The sequence below is a fragment of the Elaeis guineensis genome, chromosome 5, assembly GCF_000442705.2.
Source record: "Elaeis guineensis isolate ETL-2024a chromosome 5, EG11, whole genome shotgun sequence".
In the NCBI taxonomy this organism is placed as follows: Eukaryota; Viridiplantae; Streptophyta; class Magnoliopsida; order Arecales; family Arecaceae; genus Elaeis; species Elaeis guineensis.
In genome coordinates, this window is record NC_025997.2 from 28,839,979 (window position 1) to 28,858,910 (window position 18,932).

Genomic DNA, 18,932 nt, shown 5'->3' on the forward strand with positions numbered 1-18,932 from the left:
CATACAATCATAGTTGAAAAAGTCAATATGGGCAATTGACAGAAAGCAGCCAAACAGTTGTGCTAAAACTCATACTGCATAAGTAGCCTTTTTAAGATTGGAATCTGAAAGCATATTTTGGCCAGTGCAGTTCTAAATCCACATCAAATGCCCACTCCCCATAAATAATAACATGGATAGCATCTTCGTCCCTTCTAAATTGAAGATTGATTCAGGTCATGGAGTAGCCAAAGAGAATCAAATGAGTGACAACCTCCAGCTGTTATATAAACATCATATAATCCTTCATATCATGTATCATGCAACCTTCACAAGACCCACAACTCGCAGGTCTATCATTGAGTACATTCATATAGCCTAAGGACATCTTATCATATATATATATAGAGAGAGAGAGAGAGCAAGCCTACTGACTTAATGATATGGTTACAATTTGGTAGACTTTAATAGTTAGCGAGAAGAGATAGGCCCATTCCACTCGGGTCCTATACTATGTTCGAATTGGATCATATGGGTCATTGGTCATAAGATTTAAATAGGCCCAAAAGTCTCAATGCATTGGATTGCGTTAGAATTCAATAAATTTAAAAATAAAATAGATTCAATTTTAGAATCCAACCCAACTATATGGATTCTTTGAAATGGTTCAGATTGAACCTCTGTGGATCGAATCAGACCGGGTGATGGGTCAGATCCACTTGCAGCCTTAATTTCTAAGTCCTCCATATCCAGCCGTATATAAGGCATTGCAACCTGACGGGCCCGTCTCCCGCTCCCTCCCGCTTCCTATTCCGAGTCGAACTTCCCCTCTCCTCTCCCTTCGCCCATCACCCTTCCTTTTCCCACTCGAACTTCCCCTCTCCTCTCCCTTACCCCAGGCGCTTACATATATATCTATTGTAAGGCTTCCAGAGAGCGAGAAAGCCTTCACAAGGAGAGGCGAGAACGAGCGAGCGAGGGATCTTTTCTCGTCTTTGTTCAGCAGCTCAGCTGTAAAGCCCGGAGAGAAAGAGTCCGTGAGTTCTTCTCCCACAGGTTCTGATCGTGTTGTTTTTCTTCTTGAATTACTTAATGCAAAGTAGTAATATGAGTTTGATTCATCGTTCGCTTCTAAGAACTCGAATTTGGATTGCTACTCATTTCCTTTTATACTTTTTCCATAACTTCCGGCTCTTTAGTCTCCTAACAACAGCTGGTCGTTTCAGATTCTCGGTCGAGTACTAAGATACGGGGTTTTAGGTTCTTGGATTCATGTAGTTTATCTCTTCAGATCTCTCCTACTTTTCAGTCCATCAAGACCGAATGTAAGTTTTTGTTTTTGTTGTGTGTTGTTCGGTTTAATCTTTGCATCCCTTTTGAATCTTTTTATTTTTTATCATCTTTTTCTTGACCTTTGTTGACGTTATCATCCTCGGGGTAGTCAGATGTCTCGGAAGATTATTGAGTTAGAACAAGGATGGTGTTTACTGAAGACAGGGATTGCCAAGTTGATCGGCATCCTCGAGGACGAACTATCCGTGTCCTTCTGTTCAGACGAGTACATGATCCCCTACACGTAATTATTCCTCTCCATCTGCTGCCTTTGTTGTTTAGTTTGTTTCTGTGCTGGTTTCTCGATGTGAAGGCTCGTTTTTCCCTTTTTTTTTTTTTTTTTTTTGCTATTATTGTTATTGTTATATGATATTAAACTGTTTTCTCGAACAGGATTGCCTACAACATGTATACCCACAAGCGCCCGTACGATTACGCCGCAGAACTATACAAAAACTACAAGGCAACTCTTGAAGAATATCTCGGGGAAAAGGTGAGAGGACCTGAATTCTTCCTGTTATTCAAATATTTCTCTCTATGTTTTCTAGCTGTCACCTTGGAGTGACGATGAGGGTTGTTCGTATAATATTTTTACGTACCTTTTGTTCTGAGATAAGGATCCGTAAGGCAATATTTATATATAATAAGCCAGAAAAGGAATTAAATTTTGGGAACTTATCTTTATAATTAATTACTGAGTTGTCTTTGGTTTAGCTTCAAAACAGTGATGCTCATCATCCTTGTGAGGCCCGGCCCGAGTAACGAATCCAAAGCCCAAAAAAAAAAAAAAAAAGAAAACAGAGGAGAAGACTCCCTTCTTCCTCCTCTCGCCGGCTCCCAATCGGAGTCGGAAAAGAGCTCCCTCCGGCTCTATTTAAGGAGGAGATCCCTCCTCTCTCCCTTCCACCAAAGACTTGGGATCCAGTCGGCGGCAATCGTCGGAAAATTCTCACGGAGACCCGTCCCTGTGTCCGTTCAATTGCTTGCTGGAAAAACCTCGCCGGCGTCGGAGGTAAGCCTCCTCCCCTTTCCTTCCCATGCCTGTGTGCACGCTCGCCGGCGATCGGAGTCGCCGGATTTTGTTGCGGAAGAAATTTTTATTTTTTTGGCCGTTTTTCTTTGATTTCCGACGTCGGTGGTTACCGCCGACCACCGGTTTGGCCCTCCTCTCGTCATTGGGCCGCCCTCCCTCCTGTCGACGGCTGCCCCACGCCGGTTGCACCGCCGGCCGGTCAGCCAACAAGGGATTGTGAGATCCCCTGTTTCGGCCCAAAGGAACCCACGGGAAGAAGGAAGGAAAAGAAAAAGAAAAAGAAAAGAAGAAGAAGGAAAAGAAAAGAAAAAGAAAAGAAAAGAAGGAAAAGAAAAGAAAAAAAAAAGAAAAGAAAAAGGAAAAAAAAAGAAAAGAAAAAGAAGAAGAAGAAGAAAAATAAAATAATAATAATATAATAATAATAAATAGGATTTTCTCTCCTCTCTCTCTTCCGTGAAGAAAAAGAAAAAAAAAAGAAGAAAGAAAGAAAAGAAGAAAGAAAAATAAAATAATTTAATTAATAAATAATAATATAAATAATAAAATATGAGAAAGAGAGTTTCTCTCTCTTTTCTCTCTTCTTTCAGCTTGAATTAGTATTTTTTCTCTCTAAAATTGGACTTTCTTTCTCTACTTTATCTCTCTAGAATCCTCTCTCTAGATTATTTCTCTCTCCTAAGATTTTTAGAATTTTGAGAAGAATGATGATGAATTTAAATGATCCTCGTGATGGATTTTTGATCTGTGATCACCGGACGGTACACCGACATCCACTTTGATCAGATCAGGTATTTTTAGATTTTATTTCTCATGATTTTATTGAATTATCCACATGATAATTTCAGTATGATTTGATCCGATCGATCGGATTTGTTGAATCATATTGTCTAAAGAATTCAAGATGAGTTTTTTCTCTAAAATTTTTTCTCTCTAGAATTTTCTCTCTTGATTGATTCTCTCTCTAAAAAGGTTAGTGAATAAAAAAAAAAATTTTAATAGTCCTGATCTAATTCTAATGAAGAATCCTGATCCATAATTGTCAGACAGCGTACTGGTACCCACCTTAATCAGACCATGAATCTTTAGATTTGATCATCCATGATTTCGATCTAGCCATGACTTGATTTGATCATGTTGATTTTACCAATCGAGATATTGGACCAATCGTAATGTTGGATTATGTCACCTGATCAATTCGAATTGTACCTCATGAATTCTCTCTCCTCTAGTTGTCTCTCTCTACTTGATTTTATGAAATCGATGAAGAAACTTCGGTCCTATCACTTCGAATCTGATTTGATCTGATAGTCAAATTTTGGATCGTTTAGGTCCTAATTAGATTTTGATTAGATAAAATTAGATGATCGGACCCAATCTAAATCGTTGAAATATGGTATTCGTATTCTTTCTAATTATTGAAATTGATTCTGTATAGGATTGTAGATGTTTGATCATGTGATATCGCGATATGATCTACGAACAGAATTTTTGAAAGAAAAATTTATAGAATTATGTGGATTTATTGGAATGCGTTCGAGGTAAGTAATGTTTCACTTTTTCTAGATTTATCGACAAATTATAATATATTTTTCTGACATGATTTGTGAAACGATGCATGAATTGGATGAATGGTATTTTGTTATGAAAATATCTTATTTGAAATGTTATGATGAAGCATGATTGAACATATTGATTCCATGATGCATTATATTGATTTATTTCGATACTATATGATTATATGTTTTATTATCCAAATTAGAATATGAAATATGATTTATGAAGAATTATGATATAAGAAACATTATGAATTGACAATCTGACTATGTAAAGGACCCTGCCAATGGGGACATATACGTTGGCAATTGATTTGTCCTGAGGGTTTACGTCGCCAGAGAGACCAGCAACAAACCGTCAAAGAGACCAGCAGTTCCGAAGGACTTGGCTGTCAGATGATTCGCAGTTCACCGCAAGAAGATACGCGGTGTTATGACCCTGCCACAGAAAAAATATGGTCATAGCTCATGGTTGACGAAAAGAATTGAAGAACGAAAGAAATTGAAAACTAGAAAGAAACTTGAATTTTCGAAGAAGAAATGAATTTGGCATGAATTATATTGCATAATTGAAATTGATTTCGAATTGATGAACTTTATATTCTTATTTTCTATAAATGATTATTTACTTAAATGTCTGATAAAATCTGTTGAGAAATGATCATTGCTTACTGGGCTGTCTAGCTCATTACCTCCTATTTTACTGTTTTTACAGATGTTGAGGAATTAAGATGATACAAGATATGAATGGAAGAGTGATCAAAAGCAGAATCTCTATACTTTTATTTTCGATTGAAAGTCTTATTGAATTTGATGTAAGGACTATGAATCATTGTTGAATTTATTGAGACATTAAAGAAAAATTTAGGTCGTCATATTTTGGATTTAAATTATTGACTAATTATTCCGCTGTTGTTTTAGGATAGTATGATAAGATGCCTTTCTTGCTTATGGGAAGAGCTTTCTATGAGTATGCGGCGGTTGCCATGACCCTCGATTCACAATCTCGGGTCGGGGGCATGACAATTAAAGTGGTATCAGAGCATAAGTAGATGAATTATGAAACATAGAATCAGATATAGAATGAGTGTAAGTGGATAGACACCAGGGACATTATAGTGTAGATCTTTGATGATTGTAGTGGGAGAAATATTTATAAATTTTGATTAAACATTGAGATTATGTATAAAAGGATCACAAGAGATTATGACATATAGAATTTGAAATATGATGGATGATCTATTGATCATGATATGATTAGTTAGATCTTGATCGAAAGTAATCACAAAAGGATTGATATAAAATTTTATTGTGCATTATGATTATTAATTTGATCATTGGTTATTCAAGTGAATCGTAAGTTCAAATTCGATGTGAGAATAATACTATGATATTACTTCTAGTTGAGAAGTTGACTATTATTGGCAAGATAAAGATTTGATAATAAAATGTTGTTTCAGAATGGGCTAAGAAAGTTTTTTTATGATGCTTGATTGGAATATTTATCGAAATTGAACTTAGTATGTGGATTATATATAAAGTGGCATATTAGGATGAATGCATATTTGGAGATATTGCAAAGAAGCCTATTTCTTATTGATGAAATCGATTATGAGGTTGTAGAATATTCATCATACTGGAATCTTTAATCATCATCCTTAAATCTAGATAATGGATCTTATTATGTCTCTTGGAGACTACATGATGTGTATGAAATTTCAATTTAAAAATTTCGTATCTAAGTTGATCAAGAGATTTTCTGATATTATTGTTGAGGTTGTTAATGAAAAATTGATATCTTCAGATTAAGATAAAAGATCTGATTTATATTTATTTCAGACTAAGGGATCCATGTGAATTTACAATTTAGAAATTTTGAATTTCGGAATTGATATGGAGTTCCTTTGCTTTTGTTAACGAGGTCCCTAATTGAATCTACTATTAAATGGAGATTTGATTTTTTGAGGCTTGTATGATTGTTATGAAAGGATATTTGATAGATATTGAAGATCCTAATGATAGAAATTTTAGAAAACAAAATAATGATTTGAAATTCTTATATATTCTGATTATGTCCAAATTTGGTGGAGCATCGAAGGATTTTTTTTCTTCATTAATTTGACTTACAAGGATTTTTGGTTTGAAAATTATCGAATTGAATTGATATGAGAATTAAGATTTGATTCATATTAATTATAGTAAATCTATATGATGGCTTTAAATATGATATTGGACTCAAGAGTTAATCAAGATTATTGTATACCAGTAAAGATATGAATGAGAATCGAAAGTTAATCTTTGACTTCAATTAAAATTTGAAATTTTAAATCTTGTCTATTGATAAGATAAAGAAATAATTTGATCAAACTTTTTTTTGGTGAACCTAAGAAATTTTGATTGGTAGATCAGAGTGCGCAGCGGAAGCATGGTAATCTAGATTACTTTGAGTAAGTTAGGAATGTTGATTCTTTGAGTCAAAGAATTATGATAGATGATATGGTTTGATACAAGAAATTTATTGATATTAGAATGAATAATATTTTAAAATTTTGAATCATTTTAGATATCCTAATGTGATTTTTAAAAGTAGTGCTTCCACCTACTATGCTACAAAAATAATTAGCATCCTGATTCTAGGATGAGTGGACCTTTGATTTTTGATTTTTAGATTTAAAATATTTAGAGATAAATTTTTTCTATCCTAGAATTAAATTTTATAATTTTTTATTTATTAGGAAGAATTTGAGATTGTTTATCGAATAATGATTTCGATCTTAGATTATTATACTCAAATATTTATCTCCAGGGTATAATAAAATTTGAAGTTTGGACTCTTTTGATCATTATTATTTCTCTGACTGAATAGAAAAGATTGAGGTTATCTATTGATATTGATGATTATTCTACAAAAAATGGATTGGAGTTATTTATAATTTAACTTGATAATGAATCAATTAATTAAGAGTTGTTAATGTTTAGATAAAGAAAATTGATATGCTTACTTAAAATAGAGACATTGATTTTGATTATAAGAAAAATATAGTTTTGATTTAGATCAATTTTTGAGTTATTGATTTTTATTATGGAATGACTTAATGATAAAATTTGCTTCAAGAATTAGAATATTTAAGAGTTTGAGGGTCTGAGTAAGAAATTTTCGATGACTAGAAATAGTGATATTGATTCAATCAATAATGGTGATATTGATCTTTATGAAATCACTTAATGATGAAGTTGCATTGAGAAATAAAATATCAAAAGTTCGAGAATGAGATTGAAATGATAAATCTTCAACCTTTGAAAGTACGAATAAAAAAAATATTTTTGAATTTTGATTGATTGGGATGTCATCATATGATTCATAAAAGTATGTTTTCCTATCTTATGATAGGTTAAAATTAAGAGTGGTTAATATTTTGAAATAAATAAATAAATAAATAAATGATGATGAATGAAGTTCTTATGCAAGAATAGAGACATTGATTTTCTTCTATCTACAAGAGATAGATTTGATTTTTATTTGAGTCATGAGATATTGAACATTAATTTTTACAGGAAATGAGATCATAATTTCGAAATCTTGAAATATTGAAAATCTTTGAGATATTGATCTTGATAAATAAGAAAATGAATGATTCTATTTCAGATCGATATTTGATGTACCGATTTTTTTCTTATGAAATGATTTAAGAATGAATTCATATCAAGAATTAGAATATTGAAATATTTGTGGATAAGATTCCAGTAAGAAACTATGAAGACTCAAGCAAGAAAAATTTTGAGGACGAAATTTCTTTTAGAGGGGAAGAATGTGAGGCCCGGCCCGAGTAACGAATCCAAAGCCCAAACAAAACAAAAAAAAAAAATAGAGGAGGGAGTCTTCTTCCTCCTCTCGTCGGCTCCCAATCGGAGTCGGAAAAGAGCTCCCTCCGTCTCTATTTAAGGAGGAGATCCCTCCTCTCTCCCTTCCACCAAAGACCTGGGATCTAGTCGGCGGCAATCGCCGAAAAATTCTCACGGAGACCCGTCCCTGTGCCCATCCAATTGCTCGTCGGAAAAGCCTCGCCGGCGTCGGAGGTAAGCCTCCTCCCCTTCCTCTCTTCTCCCCTTTCCTTCCCATGCCTGTGTGCACGCTCGCCGGCGACCGAAGTCACCGGATTTTGTTGCGAAAGAAACTTTTATTTTTTTTGCTGTTTTTCTTTGATTTCCGACGCCGGTGGTCACCGCCGACCATCGGTTTGGCCCTCCTCTCGTCGTTGGGTCGCCCCCCTCCTACGGACGGCCGCCCCACGCCGGTTGCACCGTCGGTCAGCCAGCCAACAGGGGATTGTGAGATCTCCTGTTTCGTTCCAAAGGAACCCACGGGAAGAAGGAAGGAAAAGAAAAAGAAAAAGAAAAGAAGAAGAAGGAAAAGAAAAGAAAAAGAAAAGAAAAAGAAGGAAAAGAAAAGAAAAAGAAAAAAGAAAAGAAGAAGAAAAATAAAATAATAATAATATAATAATAATAAATAGGATTTTCTCTCCTCTCTCTTCCGTGAAGAAAAAGAAAAAAAAAGAAGAAAGAAAGAAAGAAAGAAAAGAAGAAAGAAAAATAAAATAAATTAATTAATAAATAATGATATAAATAATAAAATATGAGAAAGAGAGTTTCTCTCTCTTTCCTCTCTTTTTTCAGCTTGAACAAGTATTTTCTCTCTCTAAAATTGGACTTTCTCTCTCTAAAATCCTCTCTCTAAATTATTTCTCTCTCCTAAGATTTTTAAAATTTTGAGAAGAATGATGATGAATTTAAATGATCCTCGTGATGGATTTTTGATCTGTGATCACCGGACGGTACACCAATATCCACTTTGATCAGATCAGGTATTTTTAGATTTTATTTCTCATGATTTTATTGAATTATCCACATGATAATTTCAGCATGATTTGATCCAATCAATTGGATTTGTTGAATCATATTGTCTAAAGAATTCAAGATGAGTTTTCTCTCTCTAGAATTTTCTCTCTCTAGAATTTTCTCTCTCTAAAAATATTCTCTCTTTTGATTGATTCTCTCTCTAAAAAGATTAGTGAATGAAAAAATTTCTTTTAATAGTCCTGATCTGATTCTAATGAAAAATCCTGATCCATGGTTGTCAGACAACGTACTGGCATCCACCTTAATCAGACCATGAATCTTTAGATTTGATCATCCATGATTTCGATCTAGCCATGACTTGATTTGATCATGTTGATTTCACCAATCGAGATATTGGACCAATCATAATGTTGGATTGTGTCACCTGATCAATTCGAATTGCACCTCATGAATTCTCTCTCCTCTAATTATCTCTCTTTACTTGATTTTATGAAATCGATGAAGAAATCTCGGTCCTATCACTTCGAATCCGATTTGATCTGATAGTCAAATTTTGGATCGTTTAGGTCCTAATTAGATTTTGATTAGATAAAATTAGATGATCGGACCCAATCTAAATCGTTGAAATATGGTATTCGTATTCTTTCTAATTATTGAAATTGATTCTGTATAGGATTGTGAATGTTTGATCATGGGATATCATGATATGATCTACGAACAGAATTTTTGGAAGAAAAATTTATAGAATTATGTGGATTTATTGGAATGCATTCAAGGTAAGTAATGTTTCACTTTTTCTAAATTTATCGACAAATTATAATGTGTTTTTCTGACATGATTTGTGAAACGATTAATGAATTGGATGAATGATATTTTGTTATGAAAATATCTTATTTGAAATGTTATGATGAAGCATGATTGAACATATTGATTCCATGATGCATTATATTGATTTATTTCGATACTACATGATTATATGTTTTATTATCGAAATTAGAATATGAAATATGATTTATGAAGAATTATGATATAAAAAACATTATGAATTGACAACCTGACTATGTAAAGGATCCTGCCAATGGGGGCATATACGTTGGCAATTGATTTGTCCTGAGGGTTTACGTCGCCAGAGAGACCAGCGACAAACCGCCAGAGAGACCAGCGGTTCCGAAGGACTTGGCTGCCAGATGATTCGCAGCTCACCGCTAGAAGATACGCGGTGTTATGACCCTACCATAGAAAAATTTTGGTCATAGCTCATGGTTGACGAAAAGAATTGAAGAACGAAAGAAATTGAAAACTGGAAAGAAACTTGAATTTTCGAAAAAGAAATGAATTTGGCATGAATTATATTGCATAATTAAAATTGATTTCGAATTGATGAACTTTATATCCTTATTTTCTATAATGATTATTTACTTAAATGCCTGATGAAATCTATTGAGAAGTGATCATTGCTTACTGGGCTGTCTAGCTCATTACCTCCTATTTTACTGTTTTTATAGATGTTGAGGAATTAAGATGATACAAAATATGAATGGAAGAGTGATCAGAAGCAGAATCTCTATACTTTTATTTTCAGTTGAAAGTCTTATTGAATTTGATGTAAGGACTATGAATCATTGTTGAATTTATTGAGATATTAAAGAAAAAATTTAGGTCGTTATATTTTGGATTTAAATTATTGACTAATTATTCCGCTGTTGTTTTAGGATAGTATGATAAGATGCCTTGCATGCTCATGGGAAGAGTTTTCTATGAGTATGCGGCGGTTACCATGACCCTCGATTCATAATCTCGGGTCGGGGGCGTGACAATCCTACTTCTGGTTTATTTTATATTTGTTTTTTTGGAGTAGAAAGTTTGGGAATAGTGTGTTCAGATGCCACTCTTTTCCAACGTTCCCAAAAATTGCATGGGCCAAAGTAGAGCTATGTACACGTGAATCCATAGGTGGAATATTTGCTGAGTTCAGGTCCTCCATGGTGCATGCGAGAAAAATCATGCATGTTTGACAGCCATCTGTCTCCATGATGGAATGATCGATGTGGTGGCTGTTGTGGCCTGTACAGCCATCTATGGTGCAAAACATGCACAAAAGAGGATCCCGAACCTTTATGTGCTGTTTGCAACTCAGGAGTTAGGAATAAAAGGATAAAATAAAAATTTCATACTTTCAGCCTAATGAAATTGTAGAATATAACTAAATGATCAGAAAAATGAGGTTCCTTCTCGTCAGGTATAAGTGAAAGATGCCTGGTCCAAATCATGCAAGATGTTGGGCAATCTTGGTTTTCTTGTAGAATGGATGTGCCATCATTCTGCCCCATCCCAATACTTGGGACAGAGGATATCCCAAGATATGCCAATTGGATATTGGGATGATGGCAAGATGGTTCTATCCTGACATATGCAAGGATATCTCATCCCGGCGGGATGTCCCATGGGACTTGAATCCTTGGCTCATAATATATTAAACAAAGTGAGCAATCATATTTCAGCACATAAAGTACATGAGTCCAGTTATACACCTTCCTATCCAATGGTGTGGCGGAAACTATAGAGGTCCACAAGTTAGATGAACTACTGAAGAAGTGTAGGAGTAGAAAAGCCTGAAGAGGCTTTTTGCCAATAGATAGCTGTAAACATGACAGAAAGCATGGCTGACTAGCAAAATGCTAAGAAGGAAGAAAAGATTTGAGGTCCATAACTTTGTCTACTCTCTTTGTTCTGGTACAATTTTGCAAACTTGTGTACGCCATCCTATGTTGACTCCACGATCATCAGCCTGTGGGCTGTTCCTGGAACATTTAAAAGCCATCTTCATGATTTAATGACATAATCGTAAAGAAAATTGACATAAACTTCATTCTATGAAAATCTTATGGGTCCCTTGACAAAATCTTTACATTGCACACAATTCTTTGTAGTTTGACATGTCAAAAATATATGAACATTATCAATTTGTTGGTTGTAAAATTTACATTACATCATCATTATTACTAACTCTTTTTTTTTTTTGAGGAAACATGGTATCAACTCACATTTTTTCAGTCATATAATTCATTTTTGAATGATGACAAAGTAAAATATGTTTTTGCTTAGTTTTTGTTTAATTATCTGATCCCCAAATATTGAATTCCAAAGGTGGCAATTTGATTTAGTGACTTTTGCAGGCATATATAGAGTGAAGTTGAATACACACACACACAAGAGAAACTCATGTTGATAAGCTCGCATTGGTGTCCTGGATCAGTGGTTGTCAAAGTTTTAGCTTTAGCAGCATTTCCTTGCTTATTCATTGTTTGTTTATATTGCTTTTTTGTTCACGAGCTTATCCAAAGCATTATGCTGAACAACTGTTGTAATTGTTGCTTCTGATTCTTTGATTATAATTACTTCTCTATTGTTGACGAAAAGACTATCCTTACCTGAATCTTTAATTGAGGACATCATCTGAGTTACTCATTGTGGAATGTTGGATATCATGTTTCATTTTGTGGACTTATAGTTCATAATTTTCTTTCATGAAACTGCTGCTTTTCTTTCTAAATCATGTTCTTCTGTGAAAACAGGTATTTCCATCATTAAATGAGAACATGATGTCTATCTACTGAAAGAGCTTACTAAAAGGTGGTCAAATCACCTTGTTCTGATCAGATGGCTGTCACGCTTCTTTGCTTATCTTGACCGTTTCTATATCCCTAAAAGATCACTTGATTCTTTAGAAAAGACTGGTTTGATCTGCTTCCATGAATTGGTTAGTAGCAGTATCATCATTAATGCATACTCAGTGCCAATCACATTTTAAATTCAAACTTAGGTCTGTCATTTTATTCTTCCAAATTGCTTAATGAATTATATCCTAACAATTCAGGTATACAATAAATTTATGGTAGAGTCAAAGATGATATTCTCGCATTGGTATGTTTTTTGCTGGCTAGATATGGCTCATGAATCTGAATTTATTCTATGTATGCTAACAAGAAATGCTTGCAGATTTATCAAGAGCGTGAAGGGGAGAAGGTTGATCGTGCTTTACTGAACAACACTATGCAAATTTTTGTGGCCATTGGGCAAGGCCAGATGGAATTTTATGAGAATGATTTGGAGGCAGCAGTGCTTAACAGTACAGCTAATTACTATCACAATATGGCTGAAATCATATTACAGAGGACAGTTTCCCAGACTATATGATAATGGTAACATTTATGAATATTTTAAGTTTTTAAATTTGCAGTTGCAATCATGTACTGGTTAAGCATTAGACAGCATACTAGTAAAACTTGTAGAAGTAGCTGTGTAATGTTAGTAATAATAAAGCATTCTGACTTGTCTTGATATCTTGCAGGCAGAGCAGTATTTGAAGCTAGAGGAAGATAGGGCTTCTAGTTACTTGCATAAAGCACTAAACCAAAGCTGATGGAGGTATTTTGTGTACAATGAATGTATTACTGCAATATATATTGCATTGTGTTTATTTCCCAAAAATTTGTTGTATGTTTAATATTTAGTTTTACATGGTGATGTGAAAGTATGAAACCGGTGGCTGAAGGCTGGTTTTCTGATGGCAGAGTATTTTCACATACAATAAGTGGAAATATTGAAGTGTTGGTGCTAACTTGTACTGTGTAAGATATCATATTGATCTGCATACTCTTTTCCTCTCATCCATTAAGGGTGCTTTAGTTTATTAAAGGATATTAGTTGTTAGAATATGAATAAATATGAAATCTAGCAAGTAATAGAAGAAAATCTTGAAAGAAATAAGATTCAGAATTTAATTTTTGACCCATTTTAATCCAAATGCTGTTTAGAATAGTTGAACTTTCATAGTTACATTAGTTGTGTTACATTAATAATTTTATCCGTGATACCATACAACATGTCTCAGAATTTTAATACACATACTGCACATGCTTCAGTTGGGGTAGTGCATGCAAATGCAAAATGTAGTTATCAATTTGTACTGAAGTTTGCAATTGTTGCACTTTTTTCTCATAAGGATGGATCTTAAAAAGTTTACCCGTTTTTATTTGCTTACATATGTTCCATTTTTTCAGGTAGTACGAAAGGAGCAGCTGCTTTCACAAGAAAATGAACTACTTGAGAAGGAACACTCTGGACTACATGTCTTGCTGTGAGATGGCAAGGTCTTCTTGTATCCAGATGTTATCATCTACCTCCAAATGATATTATATGAAGATATTTTGAATTTAGTTTCAGTTGGGTGTCTGATGAATTTCCAATACTGATGTTCTCAGGTTGAAGATCTTAAAAGGATGTATGAGCTCTTTCATTGCATTGATGGGGGTCTGATCCAATTACATTCGAGTTTAAGCAGGTCCTCTCTTCCCACTTGCACTGCTGCACACTCCCCCCATCCCCCCACCCCCCGGAGGCTCCTCTCTTTGGAGGCTCCCTGTTGTGGCCCGTGATTGTGGCCTGCATGGAACAATTTGTGGAATTGTATGGGGGCTGAAAATTCCTGGCTAAGCCTTTGTGGAGCTTCTTGGCTTTTCCAATTATGCTTCACAGATACACTCACTTTTATGGGGAAAACTTTGCAGTTGTTAAATAGTAGTCATGAACATATCTTATATAGTACTAGTTGATATCATTTTGCATTGTGTCTATACCTTATTGTGTTCGAGTTTCATGTGGTGCAGCATATTCTTTCTGATGGGAAGTCTTTGGTCAAACAATCTGAAGATGCTGCTTACAACAAAAAGGTGCAATTCTATTTCTTCTTTACGATTTTAGTTAAAGCAAATGTAGGCTATCATTGATAAGTTTTTACCCAAAAGCTATTGACCTCATAATGATATTTCTCTTTTTTAGATTGAGGATTTAAAACTTTTGGTTGAATTCTGAGACTTAGACTTTATTACAGTAACTAAGATATATGCTGGACATTTGACAAGCTGTGCCTTGCATTTTCAGAGTCAACAGAAAAATTTTTTTCTTTTGTTTTCTCAAACTCACAATTATATATAGATCTGAAGGGAAACAAATTTTGCAAAAGCATAACCTTTAATAAGAACAGTCTAAATGTGTTTTCCTTGGAAAGCATATCGGTCATTCAATTAAAAAAAAAATGTGATAATGTTTCACAAATCTGGTTATAAAACAAAGTGATTCCTCTTGTTCTATGCATTATGATAATGTCATCACATTAGATGTAACTTGAACAATCTAACAAAACTGATGTTTGTAGAAAAGGAATTTTATAGCTAGTTTGGTTAATTTAGGTTTAGAAAGGGCTTAGAGTTAATGATAGCATAATTTCCAGGGTTTTATTTTCCATTATTTTGAAGTTTTATTTTAATTTTAGGGGTTTTTAATTGCTTTTGTTGAAGTTAGATATGCACAATAGAATTTCCAGTTTCCTCTATTGGTAGAGTTTTTTCATGTCTTGAGTAGTCTCGACTACAGTTTATCCACATGAACCAATGATAGATGGCTAGAGACTTAGGAACCATCTCGAAGTATTGACAAAACATGGAATGGTGTCATTTGAATTCCTTGTGGGGCCAGAATTTATCTTGATGATCTCGAGATTGAGCTGTTAATGGTGAAGTTTTGTTTTAAGCATGATGATAGCATCGCTTAATTTGTTAAGTGAATTAAGCAATTACTGGATCATTTTTCAACTTATCTAAAATATAGCATGCTTAATTTAAACTAAGGATGAAGATGCTGGCTCTACCAAGCCCATGCTGATCCATGCCAGTTGTCCCTTGCCATGACAAGCCTGTGCCATGCCTTAGCATGTGCACATGCCTCATCAAGTATCATGCTGACTAGTGACTAGCAGTATTACTGGTGCCAGTCTGCAAAATCTTGATTTAAATTTCATATTTTTCATGATAAGTAACTCTATAGGGATTACTATTTCCATGAACTTAATGAAGTCTTGGAAGCATTTAGATTACATATATATATCACTTGCCAATAAGTACTAGTTTTTATGTTTGGTTGTTCTTGTTTGTTTTTTGGATTTTCTCTTCTTCATCCTGGTTAGAATTGTTGCTGAGCATTATCTAATTTCCACAGGTGGATAACCAGGACTCGGCTGGTGAAACGGTAACTTCTTATTGCAATTTTATATTCGATAAGTCAAATTTCATACTGCAAAATAAATTCTGATCCCTTAAATTGGTTTCTAGGTTTTCATAAAAAGGTTATTGAACTTCATGATGAGCATACAGGCTATATCACTAAGTGTTTTAATAAAACAATCAATTCTACAAGGTCTGTCTCTTATACATTCATTTTTGGTTTTTTTCCCCTTCCCTTGGATAATGTAACTGTTTACTCCTGCTGGCTTGGATAACTTATGTTACTTTTTGATCATTCAACAGGCCCTTGGAGAAGCATTTGGAGTATTCTGCAACAAGATGATTGCTAGCACATCGGTTGCTGAGTTGCTGGCTATCCATGCTGATAATATTCTTAAAAAGGGTGGTGGAGTGAAAAAACAAATGGTGAAGCTATTGAGGAGGCACTTGTTAAGGTTGTTATTTATTATTTGGATAACCAAATAATTTATTGTGTTGTAACTTATTCTAGTATTTGAAAAATCTGATATGCAGATCGTGCAGCTTCTTGTTCACATCCATGACAAAGATCTCTTTGCTGAGTTTTATAGGTACCCTCATTTCCTGAGTTCTCACACTGTGCTTAATTTGTATATTTTCCTTTACTGTAACTAAGTGATAGCTGACTCTTAATTATTATGCACTTGTATGCTTGTCTGTTGTCCTCTAGCAAATCAATTTTGTCATTACACATTTTTTACTGACCATGGACTAACAATATTGCTTTATTGGCATGATTGTAGAAAGAAACTTTCTTGCAGACTCCTTTTTGATAGGAGTGCCAATGAGGAACATGAAAAATTCATCTTGTCAAAACTTAAGCACCAACATGGTTACACTTCACTTCAAAGATGGAGGGAATGGTATGTCTTTTTATATGGATCACTTAATTGCTTTTTGTAAATGTGTCTTTCTGCTTTCATGGTATTTGGATTATTTGAAGCTTTTATTAGTTATTTGATGCACCATAACAGACAACAGATATGACACTGGTGAAGGAGAAACAAGTTGAATTTGCTAAGTATTTGCAGAGCAACCCTCAGGAAAATTTGTGCATTGGCTTGGCTGTCCAATGTATTGACAGCCACATTTGGCCAAATCGTAAGCCAACTGATCTGCACCTTCCTGCAGAAATGGTAAAGGAAACTATTATTTTTCCTCTTTTCCTATATTTCTCATAACTTCTCAAAATATTTGCTGTGCTAATATCATATCTTTTTTGTTATTTTCCACCACAGGCTAATGGTATTGAGGTTTTCAATAACTACTACTCATCAAAAATCACAGTCAAAAGCTTATTTGGATGTTTTCTCTGGGAACTTGTACCATGGTAGGAAGGTTTGATGCAAAACCAATTGAGCTCATAGTCACAACACATCAGGTAAATCTTTATTTCATTGTCTTTTAGGCCATACATGATTTATGGGTTGCAACTACTCAACTAGTTTTGCATTTTATGCAGGCAGTACTTCTGATTCTCTTCAACACCTCAGAAAGATTAAGCTACAAGGAAATAACAGAACAACTGAACTTGCCCAATGAGGATGTGATTAGACTGCTACACTCTTTATCATGTGCCAAATACAAAATTCTGCTCAAAGAACCAAACAATAGAAGCATTTCTAAAGATGACATCTTTGAGTTCAACTCCAAGTTCACTGAGAGGATGAGGCGAATAAGGTTTGAACTTCCCCAACCCTTGTTTTTCTGCTCTTGTTTTAGTTTTTTCTGTTATCGCATTTTTTCCATATTGTGGCTGAATTAAGTTTGAACTTTTTTCTACTTTTTTTTTTTTTTTTTTTGTGGTTTTTAAGGAAGGGAGGGTAATCTGTACTTCTCCTTTCTGATGGAAAGATGATCCACCTGTTTATTAAGAACCTTTTGTTAGTTAGACAACTGAGACACCTGATTCCATTCAGTTCTTATTTTTATCATCTTATGGACTATTAGTTTTTTTTGACCAAAGTAGTTAGCTCATACCAATTAAACTTTTCGTTCTTTTCTCATCATCTCTATCTGCACAATAGATATCAAATGGCAATCAACAACAATGACCAAGTTTCTAAGATAAGTACTTGAAAAATCAATGTTTCATTTCTTATTATTTTTTGAATGATATATTCCTCTTCCTCCTTCTGATGAGAAGAAAAGGATACATGAAGATGTTGGCACAGACCGACGATTTGTTATTGATGCTGCACTTGTGAGAGTCATGAAGAGTAGGAAGGTCATGGGTTACCAGCAGCTTTTGGAGGAATGTATACGGCAACTCGGTCACTCATTCAAGGTACTCAGTAACTTTCTATGCACTCTTTTCATCTTTTCCATTTTATCTTTTTCCCTGTTATTGCTGTTCGTTGTGAGGACATGTTAAGAAAATCTTGTTTGTTAACATTTTCATATCGAAGGAGCAAAACCACCTAGGTGGTAGCACTCCCTCAATTTTAAACTTGAGGCAAGATTTGGTTAGCTAATCTAGATTTTGGCTCCATTCATTTTCTATTGATGTTGTTGCTTCAACCTATTAATTGGTGTTTTGTTTGACCCTACAGCCGGATGTCAAGGTGATTAAGAGACGGATTGAAGATCTAATCGAACAGGACTACATGGAGAGGGACAAGGATGATGCAAATGTCTTTCACCATGTGGCTTAGAACAAGCAAGAAGCTTAAGTTGGAGAGAACATAAGTTGGAGCTTGTTGGTCTTTCATATTGGACTCCATTCAAGAGAATTTATCTTCAGGAATTGTCTGTGTTGGTGCAGAATTCCGCCGAAGCCAGAGAAGCTAGAGTTGAGATGACCACGGCTGCCGCCGGGACCTGCAAGGAAAGTCTAAACCGGAGTTGGGGATGCTCCGGCAAGATCCTCCGACGCTCAAGTCAGTACTCTGCTTCAACAGAAATGGAGTGCTCGAGTGAAAATTTTAGCAGAGTTTCGAGATGGAGTTTAGAGCTTAGAGAAAAACGTATCTGGGGGTCTCTTTTTATAGACGGAGAGCGTAACTGATTGACAGTGACATCTGTAACCGCCTGGTAGTGGGCCATCCAGAGCCACACGGAGTTTGTTATGGAGAGTAG

At 34.7% G+C, this 18,932-nt stretch overlaps 2 pseudogenes; both read left to right on the plus strand.

The window, feature by feature from the left end:
* LOC105045304 (cullin-1-like) overlaps window positions 1-18,555 on the plus strand; it is a 39,845-nt pseudogene extending 21,290 nt beyond the window's left edge.
* LOC105045255 (cullin-1-like) lies at window positions 1,425-17,097 on the plus strand (annotated as a pseudogene).
* Window positions 18,556-18,932: the final 377 nt, after the last annotated feature.